The sequence below is a fragment of the Parus major genome, chromosome 2 (assembly GCF_001522545.3).
Source record: "Parus major isolate Abel chromosome 2, Parus_major1.1, whole genome shotgun sequence".
Taxonomy (NCBI): Eukaryota; Metazoa; Chordata; class Aves; order Passeriformes; family Paridae; genus Parus; species Parus major.
This window is the reverse complement of record NC_031769.1, coordinates 58,545,271-58,568,372: the sequence shown is the minus strand read 5'-3', so window position 1 is coordinate 58,568,372 and position 23,102 is coordinate 58,545,271. Positions and strand designations below refer to the sequence as shown.

The window sequence follows — 23,102 nt, the reverse complement described above, 5'->3', positions numbered from 1 at the left end:
CTGGAAGGGTTAATACAATTAGCCTAGTGCTTGAGGCCTTTCCTATCTTCAGATTTATTTCTAGTGTTTTGAAAAAAAACCCAAAAATGTATTTGCTTCAAAGAGGGGGAGGTTCTATCTCTTTCATATATAATTTAATTTATTTGTTATACTTTTATCTGTTTAGTTGTGGAGGGTGGACTGTGTAGCTCTTTGAATAGATTCTTCACTGAAAATAATTTACATGGTTGGAGAAAGGTAATTGTCTTTCATTTATGCACTCTTACTAAAAGGCATGGCATCACATTGTTCTGTATGTGCATAAGAAGCCATGAGTACAGAATATGGGATAGGGAGTGAGAGGGGATTTCCTTTCAGCTGCTGTTGAACAGCTGACCTAAAGCCTGAGGACTCTAAGTTGATATTTTTAGAATTATACATGTGCATACTCATTATCCAGCTCCTAAGATATATCTGCTGCTACATATTATTTGCAAGCATGCCTAACTCCTGCTTTTCTATTTTATTCATTACCAGTAGTTATCAGAAAGCAGACTTTTACTCCCATTCAGCGTACCTGTGCAAAATAAAAACCATTTCAATCCAGCATACACGACAGGCAAGTGGTCATGAAATGGCTTTCTGCAGAACTACAGCAGGAGATCCCACAGTCAGACAGGTCTTCCCTACTCCTGTGTCTCCCCAGCAGGCAGCTTCCTGGGATGCTGTCACAACAGGTTTGGTTCTTCTGGTCCTCTGCTGTTTTCTCCTTTCTTAGAAAAGCAGAAGCTGTAAAAGAAGCACAAAATTGATACAGTTTACACAGAGAGAGGAAAAAAAATCGGGTCTTTCATTCATCATAGAGATTGCTGTGCTGAGATTCACTGGGAATTTAAAAAGGCAAGATATCCCATTCACATCTCTGAGATTAACTACATGTCTGGGTGCTTCTCTGACACCAATCCTTCCTTTTCTCCTCTGACTGTATCCCAAGTGGCAGATGAGATGAAAATTTACCAGAGACATGAGAGAAAGTATCTCAGGGTGCCTTTCATAATTCTCCTCCAGACCACACTGATAGGTCCTCAGGAAATGGAAGCCACCTCTTCTAGGAGATGGCTAAATGGGTCCCTTTCAATAGCAGAGTTAACCATCTATAAATATGAAACAAATGCAATAATTAGTAAAACCATGCTGTCAAAATGCATTGTGTGCAATCCACAAATAGGACGTTTACACTTAGTACCTTTAGCTGAAAGCACAAGAACTTTGTTACTAAAAGGTGTTGCTCCTAAGGTCTCCACACTCTAGCTTGGTAGGATAAATGGGAAGTGGAGATGCTGGAAATCATTAAAACTCCTGCAAACTGCTTTCTTCCTCTGGGAAGTGCCAACATCATATGCAGACTCAGGATCAACCTCCAAATTTTACATTCTCCTGTGCATAGTGATTTCCCTTGATCACAACAAAGATTCCAGAATCTGTCCCCAAAACCTTACTTTCTTGGCTCTTCCTCTCATGTGAGCCACCTTCAGCAAGCACATATCTGGTCACTAATTGGTCCCTTTGGTGGGCTTTAAAGTGGCAATAAAGGCCATTACGTGGCAGACTCGCCCACCACAACAGTTCCTCTGCCTCTCCTGATTCTGACTTGCTCCCAGTGCTCTTACTGCTTTTGACCTTTTTTTTCTGTATGTAGTCACTTGCTGTTCACTGCCATGACTATACATTTTGGTCTCCTGAGAGAATATAACTGGACAGCGTGGTGCTGTGTGTCATGTCTCATCCACACAGCACACTCAGGAAAATTCATCTGAATTATCCTATCAAGAGGATTAGTTGAACCACATTAAAAGCCTAGCATAAATGCAACCTAAATTTGGTTTAGTTTAATACGTTGCAGAAACAAACTAAGCAAAATTAAATTAGGCCATGTTTTTGTTGGGTTATTTTAAATATGTGTTTTCACAAGGCTGTAATATTGTTTACCTAAGGGAACCATCAGTTTGTACCTTTGTTATTCTGCACAGGCAAACACTTATGATCCAGGAATTAGTATCCAAGACAATTTTTCTATGCATGCAGGTTCAGGATCAGGGAAGGTTGCTTGATGAAAAAAATCAAAGCAGCCAAAGTACTGCTTTCAATTTTCCATTTGAATACGGCTCCCTGCACCCTCAGTTACACTGTGTGAGGACTGAATTCCCAAATTCTGCATGCCTGTCTTTGACCTCCACCTTCTAAGACACTCTCCTCCTGTAAAAAGTTGCATATCAAAACAAATAATCTTCATAAAGGAGGGGAGAAAGGTGGTATAAAACTAAAGGAGTGGAATGCAGCCAGAAAGTAAACACAGGTAAAAGATACACTGTCATTTCAGTGGGAAGCAAAACCAAGAGGATCCTGTCTGTGTTATTTCAGTTAGACTGAACTAACCAGAGGGTACAATGCAGTGAAGGAAGAGAGAGAAAATAGAGAATGGTCCATGGAGAGGGAGGGATGGCTTTTACTTTTAAAGTTAAGAAATATACTCATCTGTGGAAAACCTGGGGTGGCCTGCAGAGAGTTCCAAGAAGAAACATGCAGGGAGCCAGTCTCGAGACACCAAAATGAAAGAAAAAAAATAACAAAACGAAACCAAGCCCAAAAAACCCCAAAAAACAGGAAAACAAAATACCTGAACTGAGATCAGAATCCCTAATGTAACTCGAGGGAACAATGTCAACCTGCAAGTTTATTACAGACAAGAACAAGTCCCCACTGGTGCAAAACGTCTTTTCCAGTGACAAAGTCATCAAAAACCAGAAGCATCCATTCTTGTGATCCCAATGGTTTTTGGAGAGAAGGTGCTGGGCTGCAGGGGGAGCTGTGCACCCATCATTTCGGAACTGATGAAGGGAATTCGCTCCTTCAAATGATAGCGACATCTCAGAGGAGTGCTCCTATAGCAGCAGCAACAGGCACAGACACCATAGGGCTCAGTGGAACCATATTGCTGGTTACATTTCTGGCTGCATTTGTTCTCTTGGTTTTCCAGCAGCTTTCTGAGTGCTACCCTGAAAGTGTGCTCCCAGACATTACAGTTTTGTCTCATCTGTACATCATGTCTAATTTGAACTGCAGTACTTTCACTCTCATTTAGTACAAAAAAACTATCCTTCTTCCAAGGTGAAGTGCCAAGCACTGAAAAAAAACACATGATTTTAAAAACTCATTAACTGAGGATCACACCTTCTTCCAAATTGCAACGAAAGGCCTCTAACAGCACAAAGAATGCCGAAATGAGTAACTGTTTAATTTACCATCAGTATCAAGGAAACAAAATGTCTATTAAATGTTTTATGGCAAATCACATCAAAATAAATTTAAATTTATAGTTGTATGGCCAACATACAACTGGTAAATAATGTTACAACAGGAATGCACCAATAATACTTGCATTTGCAAACTGAAAAAGTTTTACAGTGACCTATGAGATTGCAGAACATGCAGTGTGTCTGCTAATTTTGTCAATCAAAATTTATGCTTCATTTAAACAAAAAAGGAGCAGAGAAACCAGCTTAAAAATGCAGTATGTATTCAATTTAACAGATAACTAGGCAGACTGGATGTATTTGATTCATACATTCTGGAACATGAATGCTTTTCCTGCAATATGCAAGGAACGTAAGGTAGAATGCAAGGCATAGGAAGAATAGGAACAGGAGGTGTAAATAATTGTTGTGGTCATTCCTATCTAAGGTTACAGTGATTTATGACTTGGATATATTCACCTAAAGACTGACTTGTTAGCAGTGGAGAGTATTTCAAGTGATCAGCTCTACAGACACAAAGTTAACACAAAAATGCCTGGATATGGCACTGATGAAAACTAATATAAAAACCTGGCTGCAACAACATTCATCAGAGTGAGGAGTCTTGACAAGACCTCTGAAATCCCCTGCTTCAACAGAGAAAAAAAGCCCTTGCTCTTTCCTGTGCTGTGCTAAAGAATAAAACCAGGAGATTGACCACATATTTTCAGCTAGACAAGAAACCTAATAATTTAGGCATTTTGTGACAATATGCTTTGAGTCAGGCCTAATATAAGGCTGAAAGAATCTTGTTATTATACCAGGAAAAACATATAAGTAAATACCCTAGAAACATTATTAATGGAGTAGAAGAGGCATTACAGCTGGACAGGCTTTGAAAGCTTATTTGTCAAGGTTTCTGTCTTGCCCAGTTGTTATTTAATGTCACTTGGCAAAACTCTGTTTTGACCAGAGATCACAGAAGACTAATTTACTGACCATTTTCCCCTGCTTTTTCTCAAAAGCAATTTTCCATATTAGTTTAGTCCCAGTACTGTTAAAATCATTCATTGAGAGAATCAACAATGGAGAACATGTAAAGAAACTATTTATTAAACATATATATAAATCATCATGAGCAGATCAAGCAGTTTTAAGAAGGAATTAGCAGTGCAAACATATGACATTCAAATCTAAATGAGAACATGGAGGTAACTTTTTAATATGCTTTACATGCGTGTGGTAAAGGGAATGTAGAGGGACAAAGAAACATAAATATTCCTTCACATCCATCAAAGAGTACCTCTGAGAGGCTAATGATTAAAAATCTCTGAGAGCATCTCAGTCTCAAATTTGGTTGTTCTGTGAAACTGTCGTCTCTTTGGCTTGTACATACTTGGGCATATTGTTCATTGTGATATAGAACTGCGAAAACCAAAGCTTGCTTCTGCTTCAAAGACAGATGGAGAAACTACTTTGGTTTCTTAACTATTAGCCTTGAAACACCATCTTTATCATGCCGGGGGTTTGGGTAAGAAGAACCACAGCCCAAGAGCAAAATTCAGATTTTGTACGTTCTTATTAACTGAGGGCAACAAGAACACAAGTTGGTGCTATATGTTGCTTCTTTGAAAGATAATTCTTTTGAATAAGATTTCCAATAGTTTCCAGCAATAGAGTATTAAAGTAGCATATGCAGCATATATGCAGTAGGAATTGATCAATGCTGCTCTGATGAGCAGCAAAGGGGCATATTCTTACATACTACCAGAAACTGCCTGGAAAATCAGCAGAAAAAGAAAGTATTGACTTATCAGACTAGTTCCTTCTTCGTTCCTACTTCCCAGGTATTTGAAAAGCCACAGAAAAACATATCTGTAAAAGAAAAAATGGTTTTAGTTAGCTTAAGTCTTGACAATTTTTTTTCATTTTACATGTAGACCACGCATTTCTACCAAGAATCTTAGACATTTTCAGGACAAGCTTTTGGTGCAACAGTCAAGAAAGCTCAGAGCCTCATGGCTAATTTACCACTGAGGTTGTTGAAGTGCCTTACAGAGACTGCTCTTTTAGTACCCATTCCTCATTTAGTATCCCATTCCTTGCCATACTGCTGTTCACTGTGTCTTGGCAGGTGCTCTGCAGGTGCTGCTGCTCGACATCAGGAAACAAATATCCTCCCTTCTGCGCTCCAAATAAAGAAACTGTAGCCTATGAGACACAGTAAGAGATTCTGCTTGGCTACTGAGGAAACGAGAATTGCTATAATGGTACCCTAGTTAATACACAGGGAGAGAAAAAGAGCAATAGAGCACTGAAAAACAACAACAACAAAAAAAGAGTCCATGCATCTGATACATGTCTGATAAATGATTGCTTTCCCACAAGACGGGTGGGAACAACGCCTTAACTGAGTGTGTAATGGCCCTTCCCAGAGACAGGGCCAATCTGTCTGACTGATGACACTGCACCCAGAAATGAAGGGGCATTCTCCTTGGGCCATGGAGCAATAAAGTCTCTGTGCTAGAGTTACTGCTGCTATTAAGAAGAGGTGCAGGGCATTAATTATATTCACAGGAGAAACAGAAGTAAGGCTGTGGCGTAGCAGTATAATAGTATTGAGACTGTCATTTCCCAGTCCAAACTCCTCTAATTAAGTCCCAGCTGAGGTCTCCTGTTCAGGTCTATAGTCTTGATTTCAAGGGAGACAGGCAAATAAATAAATAAACAAATACATAAATGGAAACAGTTTAGTTTCTTTAGTAAGGAAGGCCAGATATTTGGAGGCATTTATGGGTATTTTTGTTTGAATAGGTTGGTAGATTGTTTTTACCTCATAATTGTCTGCTGTCCTATTTTGAAATTAATTGACCACATTCACTTCATAGAACCTAACTAACTGACCTTGAAGTCCACCAGGACTTGAGAGATCTTAGGCTTAGTAATCACCTTATAACACTAGATCTGCCAAAAAACTGAGAGCATAGGAAAAATCCCACCATAATCTTGCTCTACAACTCCATGTACTAGGGATATCTAATATTCAACACAGGACTATTACAACCCACTCCTGACACCGAACTTAGCATCAAGGCACCTTGCATGACTATTTTATTTCCAGTTCCCAGAGTGGTGTATGTAAACTTGGTGACTAATTCTGCACATCTTGTGCTGTTTTCCTTTCTTTTCTTTTTTTTCTTTTTTTTTAATGGTGAAAGTGCTCTACAACTTTTTGCTGCTGCTTGATACTTTTAAACTTTATTCCATGTTAAAAAAAAAGAAAAACATAAGCTCCAAAGGCAAATTTGGGATTTTTTTTTTTTTAAATCAACATACTCAATGACATTTCAAACTAAGAGTTTTATACCAGCTTCTGTTTACTTTGCTTCACAAGGACCATGTTAGGAAATCCACTCCTCCTTATTCTTCAATTTACCAACGGACTACTTGGAAATAGAAAAGAAACAAAATTACAAAGGTGAGCATAAGTGAAAAGGAAGAAATCACAAATTTTGGAGATAAAAAAACTCCCTTTTCTTTCTAATATTTTCATTTTTACTACTAATTTCCTGATCAGAGTCCATTCATGAGTTTACCTCACAGTATACTTCCTTTTTAAATTTAAACTAGTTTTCTTATAGGTTTATATATTTAATTCTCTTGGTGTTGCTGAAGAAATCATTAGTCAGTGGTTTATACAATTGTAATTTCATTTTCCCAGGTTATTAAAAACTAATAGCATGCCATTTAATTAGACTAGATGATGAGAATCCACTTAGAAGTTAGAAATAGACTTACAAACTGCCTATCTTCTTCCTTACTGCCAAGCAAGACTTTATAATAAATCATTATTCCTTTTAAATTAATTTAGTAATTACAAAGGACTTCATTCTTCATTATATTCACCACAGCTATACATATTTCCATAAGTTATCTCATTTATTTGTACCAAGAGTACTATTAAATATAGCATTAATTTATCAGAGCAGGGTACAGAAAGAAGCCCTTAGAGGATATTATTGGTAATGGTCTGAAACAAAGCTTTTTGCTTATCCAAAGAATGAGGCTCTGCAAGAACCCTCGGTATTAACTCTCACACCACAGCATGGCAATGCCATAGACTGCTAAGGGAACAAGGCACAAGGCAAAAGAGTGATTCCTTGGCCATATCCTTTCCAAGTGCAGTTCCTGGGCTGAGACTTGAACCAAGATGACAATTACTGTAACCTGCAGCATAGACCTCTTTCCCTAAGGAAATGAACCAAGACCTCCAATTTATTTCACATAGCCTGTTTAAGAATCATTGGATAATAATGGCCTTCAGTCACTGCCAACCCATGGTGAATTTAAAATAGTGACTTGGAGGGGAAATGCCCTATGTCATAACTCCCTAGGCACATGATCCCCTCTATCAGGCCATTTATTAGACAACTTGGCACTGGCACCACATTTATTTACACCATAATATTTCATGCTATATAGTCTGAGGTTAATAAAATCTCATTAACAGCTCCTTTATGGACTACTTTTTTATGGGCAGTCACCATAAAGCCCTCCAATATTTCATTTTACAATAATGGCAAAGAACCTTATTTTCCCCCATCCAATTTTAAAGACCCTACAGCAACACAAAAGTGGGAAAAAAAGGGGGGAGAAAAAAATGTAACAGGAAAATAGTTATCTGTGGTGCAGTGAGAAGAAGGCAAAGAAAAATGTGTCTAACAGGCAAATATGTTTTCCCTATGTGCCAGACTACATATTCTGTTGGTAAGTCCAAAACTTCTTCAAGAAGAAACCTGGATAAGGATGACAATGATTTTTAGTTGTCTCTTTGCTGCAAAATTCTCATTGACATGGCCTGAACTGGAATTTCACCTCATACCCTGTGCAGTTTTCTGGAGTCCTTCGAACTTCTGAAAGCTGCACAGGCTTATGAAAGCCTTTCTCTCAAGGTCTTAAATACAGTCACAAGAACCTCTCTGTCTTGGTGCTTTCTTGTTTGAATTCTGAATATCACTAAAAATTGTTGATGCTTTCTAAAAGCATCTAAGGTGTTTATCTTTTGTAGAATATATGAGCTTCTTAGAATTCTTCAGTATTTGGATATAATAGATGTATAACTTCCTTCTTAACCTGCTCAGTACCAGAACAGCTCTGGAACATCCAGAAAAGAAAATAAACTAATAATAAATTTATTTAAACTAATAATAACTATAAACTAATGTATCAGCTGAAGAGACTTCTTAAAACGTGTATGAAAAAGAAACACATTGGAGCTTTTAAAGGTAATAAGACAGTTGCAGCTGAAGGAGTGTGCCAGAAGGTTGTAGCAGGAATAAGATGCATTTACCTTTCATGTAGAGGAAGAACAACAGCACACTCAGCAGACCCTGTGAGTCAGGACAACCTTTGCCTATTGCATATGTCATTCTGAAGTAAATACACAATATCTATTCACCAAAGAAATCACAGTCCAAATAAAGGAAGCACAAAGAGAAGCATAAGAGAAGCAATGAGAAAGAAAATTATTTATCCAAGATCAATGTAAAATCTTCTGGCTTCTATTCTACACCAAACCTAGAGAAGCGGTCAGGTCTAGTCTGATATTCTTCCATATGGTCATTCCTTCCTGCTTCTCCCCTACCCCAAAAATTACTGCTCATGTGAACATGGAATTTAAGGGGCTGGGACACAACAGGTAGACATCACACTGTTTGAAGAAAAGCAAACCATACCAGTCGATGTTTCCTGTAATTCTAAAGGGGAATCAACGTATTATAAAATGCTTGTTCCCCTCAATTTTATGCTTATGTACGGCCAAACACAATTTATGCTTTATTTCCTAAAAAAATTGAAAGTTTTCACTAAAAAGTGATTTATGAGTGGAAAGCATACATATTACTTCAGAGAGAAGGGAGATGAACTTGACACAAAACAGTCACACATGAGGAAAGAGAGATGGATGTCAGAGCCTGTGAACACCATATAGTCTATGATGTGAAGTGCATACTTGAGATTTCTGCCATATTCAGATATTTACAAAGTCAGAACTTGCAAACAGTGACAAAAAGAGTTCATAGGATTATAAATACTAAAAGAGAAAGATAAAAATAATTGTTTCTCAAATAGCATCAACTATTCAATGAATATCTAACGTGCATAATTTTTCAGTGGGGGATCAGTGGGATCACACAGTGAAATTTAAACATTTGCTTAAATTCTTGATCAAAAGAGATGGGATTATTTATATATGAAACTGAAAATTTGTATTTACTGTAGTCTCTCATCCAGATTGTTTTATGTTTGTAAATTTTATATGAATAAAAATACCACTGTATATTGATGCTGATCTCTATTATAAGAATTTTAGGAACACAGAAATGTAGATGAGAACATTCTCCCTGCCAACATAGCACCTGCATGACTGTTTACTGCAGTCCAACCTACATTCCTTCTATCAAGTATCTAATTTGTGAAATCCCAGTGATGGAACGACAGTTCATGCTGAGAGCTTCAGTCTTTATGTTTCTTCTGGTTGGGTGTTTTGTTTTCTTTTTTATTTTGTTTGGGTTTTCTTTAAACTCATATTTAAAATCTTCTAGATGGGAAGTGCATTTGATTTTTGTTCTGTGAATGACAAACTAGGTATGAACCAAGCATGTGGAACTACTTCACTTTTAAAAAGAATATTTTCAAAAGTTTTACTAATGATTATGACTATCCATGTGCTTCCTTTTTTTGGATGCTCTTCCCCCTTTATTCATGGCTTCCAGTCTTCTAATAACTGTTTTGAAACAGGTATTACATGACAACTATCCAGCTCCTTGTGCACTAGGATGTTGAATAACTCAACTGCAGTCAGAGAAATTTCAGTGCTAGATGACTGAAGGCAGAGGCTCAGATTATGAGGCGTAAGACAGACATAGGAGTGTTGCCCAGGCCTGGGAAAGACAGACATTAAAAACAGATATGCTTAGCAATATCACTTTAAAGCGTACAGAACGTAGGTCAAAATATTAGAACTACATTTCCATAATGCAATGTCTATATTTTGGCACTCAGGAGCCTATATTTAATTTATCATTCAGCTCTGCCTGTAACTGCATCTAGATATTGATCTATCAATCTGTAGTAGTTAACATCGCACACAAACAAAATTTCATTTCTTCACACACCTGTCGTCCATTATTCAGAACTAACATGTCCAAAAATCAAACGTTCATCAGGTTTTTAAAGATGATTTTGTAGTAACAACTCATTTTCATTTTGTTTTTATTATTCATGAGAGGGCTTAGACCTCCTGAGCAGCCATAAACTGTTAACACACAGACTAACACAAGAGAGAGAAAAAAATCCCAACCACAAACAAACTCAGCACACAAACAGGCAGCCCTCGTTTTCCAAGCCTATTGCATTAAAGTATCTGTAAAAAAAAAAAAAAAAAGAGAAACAGGAAAACAAGAGTGGTGGCTTTTACATGCTCTAATTCCAATCACTGAGAAGGAAAAAAGACTGTGGGTAGGTAGAGGCAAAAAGAGAAAGGAAGGGGTAAAACCAAAAGCATTCCAAAACCAAGCACTAAATAGGAAGACAAGAAACTCACAAGTGAGAGAAACCAAGAAACCTTCAAGACAAAGGCAAAAAATACATGCAAAAGATTACAAGAATGGGCAACCCCCCCACCCCCACCCCAAACTAGTAATGCTTTGCACTCATCTTAGGATCTTGAGAATCACTTTTAGCAGTCTAAAGAGAGGAAAAGCAGAGACACAGCACATCTACCAAGAAGCTGAAGGTGTTGACATTTATTTCATCAAAAGAAGTTTCTAAAAGCAGAATACTGAATTATAATCATTTAGAGTCAAGAAAAGTTAGAGAGAAATAAAAAAGCACCAATAGCTCTGATATGTCTGTTGGTAGTAGGAGCAACCAATTAAATTAAATATATGAAAATACATATACAGGTGAAAAAAACTCCCAAAAAATCTCAGCATCCATTTTCCAATTGAATTCAATCTATAAGACAAGTAGAAAAGTTGAAGTTGCATTTGAAATGCTCTCCATTTAAATTTATGCACCACAATCAATGTTACATATATTTTCCACACTTAATTCTTGCTCATTCATGCTATACCGTCAAGAGAATTTTCAAGGACAGTAAGACAGGAAATAACTTCAAAGACAAAAGCTTCAGGATTTTTGATCAGATTATTATTAACTAATTGTATTCATCATTATCTCCCTTCTAAGGTAGTTCCAGGCAGCTCCACTTGTAAACAATTATTGAAGATATGCAAGGCCAAACAGAAAAAAATGAAAAAAAAAAACCATCCATTAGATATAACAGCTTTAAAAAAGAAAAGAAACAGCATGGAATTTCCACTGAAGCCTAGAGAGGGTCACAGCAGAAGAGGCAGAAAACCCTACTCACATAACTGCATTTCTCAGATAATGCTGAAATCTAAAGGATTTGCAAATATTTCTCATGATGAGACACCAGCAGGAAATCACAAAAAAACAAGGGTATGGACTGCCTATAATGTTCAGGTTACTGTCATTCTTCTAGCACACGAGCTACAACTCTAAATACTAGATGAAATAAGGGAAAAGTCACAAGAGCACACGTAAACCCATAACATTCTGATACACCCAAATGTATCTGTACTTCCCACATTGTTACCCAGTGATGGCCTGTGTGCTCACAGAGAGAGCTACTAAGGGCTACAGTTTTTACTAACTTTTTGCTTACTTCAGATTTTTGTTTTGTGGAGAATAGATGTCTTCTTCATAGAATAAAATAGATGAGGGATGGGAGAGGAAAAGAAAGTGAATACATTTTTCAGTGTTTGGATTCCCAACAAGCAATAAAAAAAAGAATACTGTATATCAACTGTTCTTTTCCATCTCACTCCATTTTGCCCTCTCAGTACACATCCTTTCCATATTCCCAGCCTGAATAAATAAGAAAATGGGTATCCCATCCTCACTGCTCAACAGTAAAGTAAAACAGGAAATGGGAGGAAGAATTAAAAAACTATGCATATGCAATTGAGTGAAAACATACTCTGGCAATGCTTTGAAATGATTATGAGCAAGGCAGCACAAATCTGGAAACATTAGCTCAGGTTCAGAGCTGTGCTCCTATGTGCTGCCTCTCACCATATTTGCGTTTGTCTTGTACTGTTTATTCTTGCTCCAGTTCTTTGGAAAGGGATTATCCAAGGTGGTTACTTGCAATAGCAGGGGTTTAGACTCAGTGACCCAGAAGGTCCTTTAGTCTGAAGTCTTTTTGAGTTGTCTAATTCCCACCCCAGCTATACCCCGTAAGCTGCAGCTTTCCAAGTAATAGCACAATCGACCTTTGCCTTATGTACAACAACATCTTTTATTGAAAGCAGAAATATTTTTCTGTATCCTAGCACTAAGTTGTACCACACAACTGAGAATTCTCTTTGCACACTAGCAAAAAGAGGCAACACTAGCATCCAAATAAGGAGTTTTATCTATAAAATCTTTTATTTTAGACTATTAGGCCTGGGTTTAAGTTGTGTTTTAACCATAAACATGGGAGAAGCTTTCCCAGATGGTGAATGTAAAACGTGCTGTAAATTTTAATGAAGCAAATAAGTCACTAATAACCATAATGCCAACACTGCTGCGTTTTTGGTAGATGTTAATAAAGCAAAATTAAAAAAAGAGCATGCAGCATTCAAATAAGTGCTTAAAAAGCCCAATATAATTTGCTAATTCAGCTATTCACACTTTGATTGCACAGCCCCTGGTCATCTGCTCAAGTACAGCTGCTTCATGTAAAAACAAATAAAAAAATTTAAAAAAAAAGTTTTATTGTCCACCAGATGTCCCAGCTTGTAATACTTGCTGCTGTAATTCAGGTCACCCAAGGTTCAAGCACATTTAGAAATCAATTGTTCTTGGATGGTCAACCTTGTGACAGTGGTCAAGGCACTTCGGTCCTGGGTTTATCCTGCCAAGAAGTGAGGGAGCACTTCTGTATTGAAAGAATCTTCATGTTATGGATATCACAGGCACCCCAAACAGATAATTACTACTACAGCTTAGGGAAAGAGCTGTAAAGGGCTGGAGTGGCAAGAATTCAAGCAGCATATTCCCAGCTTTATAAGGCCATTGAAAACCCATTAACAGGGCCCTACCAGATTTATTTTCTTTACTGAAAATGAATTTATTATTATTAAATAAACATATAAAAGCACAAGGCACAACAACCACTACTGCTGTGCATCAGTGCTCTCACTGCTCTTGATGGGAACTAGATGATCCATGTAGTGCAGCCAGTACTTCTCCCCAAATCAAATGTAAAAATCAATGGAGCAGAATTATCAGCTGGAGCTAAAACATCTTGCACCAAGGGTGTCTGCTGCTGTGCTGCACAAAGCAGGTTTGAAATCAGCAGACAGTGTTTTGCTTATGGATTTCACAGGGCTGACAACTAAGGAAAGGCTGGACTGGAGGAAAAGAGAGCTTGTTTCTGCAAATGCCTCCTCTTCCAGAGCAGGAAAAGGGCATCAGTGAATGGCAAGAATCTGAGCAGAGCCAGGGACTCCTGCCAGAGCTGTGCTGAAGGCACAGCTGTAGCATACAGATGACAACACCAGATCCCCACCAGCGTGAACTGAGAAGGCTGATGATTTTAGACAAGAGTGAACCACACTACACTTTTACTTCACAAGATGAAAAAACCTGAAACATCCCAAACATGTCAAGATGTTTCAGAGTAATCTTTCATTAAGCAGGACCTGTGCAGCCTGTCTTAGCAACAGATGTATCCATTTCTCTCCTTGTCTGACGATTTACAAGAAGCAATATCTTGACAGGAATCTTTTGTGAGAAATAATGTTCTGCTATACCTAATTTACATGGTGCTGCAGAAGACACGAAAAGTTACACTTTCATTAGGCATCTACCTCTCACTGTACAGTTCCTCTCAGCCACTGAATTTTTGCAACTCTATGCAGTCAACACCAGCCTCTGGCACTTAAATGTGCATTTCAATTAATAAAACAATTACTTGATTGAAAACTTTCCCTCTTGAGCTTTACCACTGTTAGCCTCAAAATAGAGACAAGTACAGGAAACAGAGGATTACTCAGCTACTTACTAATTTCATATGAATATGAAAGTCCCTTCTGTCCTAGTGGACTGAATTTTGGAAGAGTTGTTAATGTCTGTGAAAGGGCTTTACCTCTCAGCTTGGACAGATTCAAAACATCAGTATACTTGCTTTTCAAAGCCTGCCTTTCTCACTTCATTCTCAGAGTTCATGAGTGTCTCCTTGCCAGTTTTTGTCCCTCACTTGCTTCTCATCCCCACAGCTGACATGCCATGATGCCCATGCAAGCCAGTTTATCAGAGTTTCCTCTGCTCTCCATTTTATCACCATGTCCCAATGGATAACCACAATCAAATTATTTGAGTGCCCTTCAACATCTCAGTCCTCCTTACAGTTTGTCAGCTGCCACTGACTAAGAAAAGCCACTATGTCTTTTATTTTCCTCCATCTGTTTTGAAAATTTACTCCCATCAGTAGCCAACTGCTGTCTCTGTACCCTTGCTGAGGCACTAAATAGCCAAGAATAGAGCCAAGAGCAGCCTGGAGGAGATGGAGCAATGTCTGGCTCAGTGACTTGGCTAGACTGAAGACAAGGATGCAGTGCTGCTGGTACAGGAGCTACACAAGGAGCCTCATGTCTGCAGGGCCCTCTGCTATCCTGTACAAGGGGAACATAAGAGCAATACAGCTGGAGAAAAACTGGGTCCTAGCCTCAGGCTCCCTGTGACTTTGGGTCAGCCACTTCATCAGCTTTAACAGCCGCTTTCTGACACATCAAAGCGGCAGAAATATTGTTCAGAAATGCAGTGAGCTTACATCTATCCAAAAGAGTGTGGAACAGACTCAGGGAGAGCAAAATGCAGCAGCTTCAAACAGTTAAAAGGATTAGGCTTGAAGATGTTGGATCAAATTTTAATCATGTCAGAAGAAATCCACCTACATGCCCAGGGAGCAAAATATCTAGCCCAAGAGATTGTTGCTGAAAATGCACATCCTTGCCTTTTCCACACAGTTCAGGCAGGACTTGGTCTGTGCATGCACAGAGGCTTCTCAGCTGCCTGCCCAGCACTCACGCAGTGGCTCCCAGGTAATTACCCATTCCCTGCTCTCCACCTGGGCTAGCTGCAATTGGAAAGCTATCTTTTCCTTCCATCTATCACAGATCCCCAAAAGCTGGGACAAATGTTGGAAGGATTAAATAAAATTTAACAGGGGGATAAAAAAAGGGGGGGCAGATATGGGAGGGAACAGAGGGATGAGAGGACATACCCATCCTCAGTGGAGCCGGGATGCAAAAGGAGTGAGCAGGTGCCTCCCAACTATTTACTCTGCTGCCACATTCTGTGGAGGGTCCAGTACCAGGCTTTTCTTCCTGGAGTGATGCTGGCAGCATGCAGCCCCTGGGGAGACAAAGGGAAGCCTGATCTGCTCCGTGCCAAGACGGCAGCCCCGGCAGCCGGGGTGCCCTGGAAACCCATCCCAGCTGCAGTCACTCTGCCTTCGTTGGCAGGCAGCACCACGGCACCAAGTGCCACTCCTGGCCATTGTACAGGCTCATACAGACCAATCCTCCTAGAGCTTATCCTAATGAATTAGCAGCTACTGGATTAGATGGGCTGCGGGCAGGCTGCAGCTGAAAGCTAACTGAAGTTACCCCTTATGCCTCTGTTTCTAAGCATCAGATTCAGTTTCCACCTATCAAACAATTTTTCTCTCTTTTTAACCATTGGCTCTGTTGCAGACTCATTGACTTGAACAGTTTTGTTTGATGAACTACAAAATTTGATTCTATCCTTTTAAGACTCAGTGTCACTTTTAGGCTATTGTTAGCTCTTGGTTTCATTGCCAGGCAGACAACAACAGGTATTTTTCAAGCTGCAAGGACTAGAGTCCAGAGATTATATAACTAACAAAATGTGACCCACACCTAATGAATCAGAAAGCAAATGAAAGAAAACAGTGATTATTTGTCAAGTCTCATTTTTAAGCCTATTTCAGGACCTTCTTAACAATGAGGGTTGAAGAATTTGTATCACTGCCAATTCCTTAAAATTTGTCCCCTCTACAGTTTCAATTATGCAAACCGCACGGTATCTACAGTGTTTACATTTTCAATAAAAGATCTTAATATCTAAGCAGACATTCAAGCAACTTATCTCCCTGTGCTTTCTTTGAGCATTTATCACAAAAGGTTATTATTTCCATGGGAGCGTGCAATTAGAATTCACCCTTTATTGACCTCTGTCATACTTTGAATTATCCATTATCTGTGTTTTCACTAAATAGCTGCTTTTGAGTCTCATTTCATTTGCAGCTTCAGAGAACAGCTCATTTATCTAATTTAATGAAGTTAGGTCTTGCTTGCACCAGCAGAGAAGAAGAACTGGGACTTCTGCTTTCCAGCCTTTCCCACAGGTACAGACAGGTCTGACCTTCTCTCAAGTCCATGGAAGTCAGTCACCCACAGAGACCTTCAGACAGGTAATGTGAGCCAACTTCTCAGCTGTCTGACATCTGGTGAAATCAGTAAATCAAAACTGATAGCTGCAGTTAGACAACATCAGAGTATCTCACCCATTTGGGTAAGAGAAAGCCATGGCCAACAGAGTATGTGGCATTTTGCATAGCATACATGAAAATTGCTGATGGCTTTTTTTCTTCCTGTTCCACTTTTGTTCAAAAATTATACTTCTACTGAGCTTTTTCCTCTAAATTTCACAGTTCTCAGTCTTCTATGTGACTGTAGCTAATACTTTTTCTTCAACTAACAATAATCCCCCAGCCACGCTATTGGTTTATGGCTCAGCCCAAGGACAGAAATAAGGCTTGACATCCAAATTAATAACTGAATGTATTAGCATGTTATTTAAACTCAAGGGAGTGTTATTCTGGGGATGTTTTACAGTCTGATGCCAAATTTGGATTTAAATTCTGGGGACACCTTTACTGCTTGTGATCTGACCTAGATGATCCCAGATTGGGTGTATTTTAGAGATACAGGCCCATATATTACATGCAAATACTCATGAGAAAAGGAGATAATAAATAAAATATTCTAACATTAAAAAAAGAAAACAAAAACAAAAACAAAAAAACCCCACCAAAACACCCCACTAAATCCTAAAGAAAAAACCCACCTAGAAGAAAAGCAGACAGATAGCTACAGAAGAGGGCTACAGACAAGTTCAAATTGCAGTTTAATATTTCCACTTTAAAAATTTTACATGAGGAATCTCTTTCTGATGATACCTAAGCCCATTTACCTCTGTACAGCATGGCACACTTGGTAAAGCAGTGTAAAGCTTCTCTTCCTTCCCCTGAACTTCACATTTTCCACATCCTTAGCAACATGAATGCTATAGTACAAAAGCTTCAAATAAAGCCAGGGCATAGGGTATGTGGAAGAGCACAGAGTGAAACTCTGAGGCAACAGTTTGGAAACCAGTGCAGTACAGGTGAAATCTGCTTTTGCAACTACTGCAGAGATTTCTGTTTGCATGCAAAAAAAATCACAAAAAGTGATCTGAAGTACCATGAATTAAATTCATCCAGATACATGTGATTTAAATGAAAGTTTGACTGAAGACCCACATTTATTTCCCTTGATGCCACTTTAATCACCTCCATGTAATTTGATTTTTATATTTTAACAGCAATAAGACATACTTTAATTTAAAAGACTATTTCCCCTTCAAGAATATTTAATCTTCTAAGGCTACAGTGATTCTGAAGATTTCACCTTAAGTGTGAATCTGTAGCAGAAAACTCAAAATTACCATCTAGGAGAATTGTGAATACCACGTGTAACTTCAGTCTACCTATATCTAGTGTGTTTAGAGGCTGGCTAATGAAACCCTTTCAAGTAAGATGGTCTCCTTTTGCATTATATCTCTGCTTACTATTCATGGCCTGCTTGGGCAATACTCTGTTAAAATCCCATTTTAAAGCCCCTGCTTTGTGAGATGACATTTTAATGCAGTCAGTGCTCATCTCCAGAGTTTTTCTACAAAAAAAAAACTGTGTCTGTTCTGAAGAGATAAAGCAAGAACACAGACAAGCTCAAAACCCCTCGTGAGGGGGCAGAGGTTCAATGCTAATGTTTCTGTTCTCTCCAGTTCTTCATTAAGTAGTTTCTTAATTAAAAGCCTTTTCTGTTTTGTTTTGTTTTTGTTTGACAGAAGCAAAGCATTTGATCTGCTAAACCCTTTATACCTGGTCAGATATGAATCCCTCTCATCTTCCATCACCACAGGACTACCTGCAATCCTCCTCAAACACTGGTTCTGCCTGGGAGCCCATAGGGATTTTGCACAGCCTGAATTTATATTAGTTCATACAGCACATTTTCCTCCCCCTACTCTCTGCCCACACTTTGTCAGAAGATGTCTGTTGACTTGCATTGACGAGGATATTAACAACCCTGGGGAAGCTTTTTTCCTGGGCTTGTCTGAGCAAGGTGACACTTGACATGCTCAGTGCCACAGTCTAAGCACAGCTGGGCAACTGCTGCCCAAACACAAATGCTCATGATAGATGAGTTTATTTAAAAGCTGTATCTGATACTGATGACTGGCTTAAAACACCTGCCTCACCAGCACCACAAGAGAGCTGCCAGGCTGCCAGGCCAGTGAAATACCAACCATCACTCATCAGCAAGATTTGAAACTTGGCTAATAGTTAACCTATTACTCTGCTCTTTCTGTTTATGTACCAAAGTATGAAAGATGGAGGGGGGGGACATTTAAATCACAGTATGCCAAGATATACTTGCACTTCTTGGTGTTGTTATTCCACTCGAACACAGTTACATGGAGAATAAAAGAAAACCAGAGCTCACCTGCATGCTGACTTTGCTGTGTACTTCTGCAGACACAGCCTTCTTTACAAGAGTCCTCCTACAAAACTTCATTCATTCAGCAGCTAAACATCAGTGCTGATTGTGCATCAAGCACCAGGCTGGTATGTTGAAAGGTGAATCATTCCTCTTAACATGGCGCTAGAAGTGCCTCTCTCCATGCTTAATATAGAAGTATTTGGGTCAGCAAACTTGTGAATGGTTAAAGATAGCAAAGCTGAGCCCTTCCCTCAGCTCTGCAGCTCAGACCAGCTGAGGATACAAACCAGCTGTGTAAAAAACAGTGTTGCTGGCCAGGAAATTTGTGAGACCTTGGCTCTCACAGCCAGAACCATTTCACTCATCCACTTTACTAAGTGTAAGTAAGGACAATTAAAGGAGCATCAGTACCTGGCAGGAGCATGAGCACAGCAGCCCAGACATGAGCAGCTACAAGAGAAAGCACACAGACAACCTGGAGCAGGACCTTTAGAAGCTGAATGGTTTGCAAACCAACACCAGAGCAACCTGCATGGCAAACACTCCTCTCTCCTGCACCTGTGTTGCAGAGTTGATGGATGCCTCACACCCATGACTGCAGGATTTAACTCCACCCTCCAAGGCTGCGTCCCAAATGCAGAAAAATAATTAGAATTAGGTCATGTTGCAAGGCATCAGACCCTACTTGGCAAAATTTCCTTGAAACTTCAAGCAATCTTTAAAATGATTGCCTCACACTCTTAAGGGAGAAACCCTCCCAGTGATAGAAGTAATGAAAAAAAAAAAAATTTCTGTTGAGTTTTTCTTCCTAAAATAAAGAAAAATCTGGATAAAAAGCAGGTAATAATAGTTATTTAATAAAATGAGTCCATAAAAGAAAAAAATAAACACAGTTCCTATAGCATGCAGTGTACACTATAGGTAAGTTTAGAATGCTCATCCTGTTGTATTTTTTTTAACTCTGAGAAATAAGAAAGAAATTGCAGTAGTGCTGTACATAAAAGGCCTAAGTATGGGATTTTCCTCAAGATATATCTCTAAAATAAGCACAAAAAACCTAAAACATTGAAAATGGCTATATTGTTAATTTATCAGCTAAAAGGAAGACTTACACAGAATCAGACAATATCACTTAAACAGGATCCAAATGCTGATCCTGGTATAGAGGAAACTTTTAGTTCAAGACTCAGAGTCTGGGAAAATAGATTCTGGCTTCATTTGTACAATGTACTCATTATAATGCACAAAATCAAAAGGGATGGTGAATTTGACCATAGTATATGGAAACTATGAGTGCTTATCCCTTCTGAAAGGATTTTAAAACATAGAGTAATTCTAAAAAGAGTTTAACAAACATCAATAGCTTAAACATTATTCTAAAAATCATTTCCCTCTTCATTTGAGAAGAACAAATATCACAATGAACAAATGGTCAGTTGGTTGGTTAGTTTTTGGACAGCTATTTCCAGACACACTCTATAGGTGTTTGCAGGAGCTGTGTACCTCTATGGTCCACCTCACATTTTTTCTGTAAAAGAGAATTATGCTTTAACAGTAATACTTTTTATTTATAAATTTATTTATAAATTTATTTTTTTATAAATAAAAAAGTGGTTGGATACACTAGAATGGAAAAACATTAGAGTATTACTTAGATTAACCTTTTCTGTCCTGTCCACAAGGCATTTTAGCCTCCTGTCATTCACCAAATTTTCCAATTTTTAATTGCTTTTAATTTTCTCTGTTATCGGATTGAAAACTGCAGAATTCACTATTTCATCAGTGGGAAAAAAAAAAAAAAAATCTCTCCTAATTGAATATTATAATTTCTTTCCCCAAAATTATCTTTTACAGAGTCTGATTCACTCTTGAAACCCCAAATTATTCTTTCCATTCTAAATATCAACTACGATTCAATACAGGAATTCAATAGCTGTGTATGTTTTTAAGCACTAAATTTTAACTCTTTTTTGGTATTAATTTCAAAATCTAAACTAGATGGCTCTCTTTTTCATTCCTTCACCTCTTTTTAGGTCACTCTAATTTAAATACCAGCCTATCTTTATGAATCTTCAAGATGGACAATAGGAATATGCAAACAGCACAACTGTTGACTGAGGACTAATGACCCTACATATTTCCTCAGCTCACAGTAAATTTTCATACCACCACACCCCTGACAGATTAGAGAGCAGCACAGGCAAGCTCTGAGAGGTGAGAGTTGCTATCTTTTTTGCTCCCTGACTTTAAAATGCATACGGAAATTATATTTCAAGCTGTCAAAAGCAAGACCTTTTCAAGACATTTCAGTCTTGGACACATTTATTTATAATTTCATATAAAATGCCCAATTATTAGTACCAGGTTTGTCTTTCCACAGAAAAACCTACATTGTGCATGACTAGTATCAGTATTTAATAAGTTCAACTGGGACCTGCTTTCAAGGAAACTGAGAAAGACACTGGATTTCAATAGTACAAGATTCAATCCCCAAACCCCTAAATCATATAACCCTGATATAAATGTAACCTCTGCCCTGAGTTCTTGTGAGTGAGAGTTCTTGTGGATTATTTGCCTTATCCATGTAATAAAACACTTATGAAACACAGTAGTTATTTTAATGGTAGTTATGCAGCTGAATATATTCGTCACACAACTTCAGAATCAAGACTTGAACACTTATTTTATTTATCCCAGCCTACGTATATTTTGCCACCTTTATGTTAAGCAGCAGGTAATGGTAGTTTAACTAAATTCATAGAAAATTCTATCAAATCTATAAAATTGAATGATCTAACATTCCTAAGACACCATCATTCCATATATCATAAACCCAAACAACAACAAAAAACCCCCAACCAGAACAGCTAATAAGGAAATCAAATCAAACCTTCTCTATTTTTAATGTGCTTATTGAATTTTGTCTTTTTTATCACATAATCCCACAAACCCAATCAAAACTTTCAAAGAATATATCAGAAGACTAAAACTGCCTCATGAAGTAGCTAAATAAACATCTGTGAACTGTCTCTCATCAGTCACTGCTTGTTCCCCTTTCTCTCTTATGTTTGCTCAATACTAATAATTTAATCAGGAAGACAACCTACTTATAGGAAATATAAGAGATATGTGTTTCCACAGGGTCTAATAAAATAAAACTAAACACTAAATTTTTTGGAAATTTTTTGGAACATTTGCAATGCAATGGTTTTTTTTGCTCAGTATTTCTTTTTCATAAATCCATTGTAAACACTTTCACACTTGATTCATCTACGACATGGAATGACAAATCATTAATACTATCACTCCTACTAGTGTTACTTTCATTGTCTTGATGGGTGTGACTAAATATCTAAGCAATTTCAAAACCTACCTCAAATCTCCAAATCCTCAGCTTGTGAAAGTAGTTGCTGAGGACAACTTGGACTCTTTGGGCCTAAAAGAATAGAAGAAGCAAAGAATAAAATCAAAAGACTAACAAGTTTTAAAGTTTCAAAAATAGTTGGGAGGAAGGTAAAAGGCAGTAAGACATAAAGAAAAAGCAGTTCATATTTTGTCCAGACTGTTCTACTCATAATTACTGGTACCCCCTTAAAAATACTTAAATAAAGAGTTTCTGATATCTGCTTTCTTTGTGCAGCACCAGAGTTATAGCAAAACTGCTAATAATTAATATGAGACCTCAAAATTAACCTAGTCAGACTGGAAAATATCTTAGTTCTTCTTAAAATCTCAAGTGACAAAGAGAAGATTTACTAAAATTATGCTCAATAGAAAAGCAAAAGTATATCATAAACAACAGGAAACTTCAAAACTAATTTTCATTTCAAGTACAATAGGGGATTTTTTTAGTACATTTAGCCAACCAATATTCCTAATGCTGCAATAAAAATACAGTTGACCATAA

The 23,102-nt window shown here is 38.0% G+C and overlaps 1 long non-coding RNA gene across 3 annotated transcripts in view; it reads right to left on the bottom strand.

Moving 5' to 3' along the window:
* Positions 1 to 22,813, bottom strand: part of LOC107199962 — a 46,075-nt gene extending 23,262 nt beyond the window's left edge. For 2 of the 3 annotated variants that reach the window (XR_001519401.2, XR_004495895.1), the window contains exons 1-3: positions 22,569 to 22,813; positions 997 to 5,147; positions 557 to 768 (exon numbers count right to left, since the gene is read on the bottom strand). This is a non-coding gene — a long non-coding RNA (uncharacterized LOC107199962). The remainder of the gene's footprint in view (positions 1 to 556; positions 769 to 996; positions 5,148 to 22,568) is intronic. The other variant, XR_004495896.1, reaches the window with a different exon arrangement.
* Positions 22,814 to 23,102: the final 289 nt, after the last annotated feature.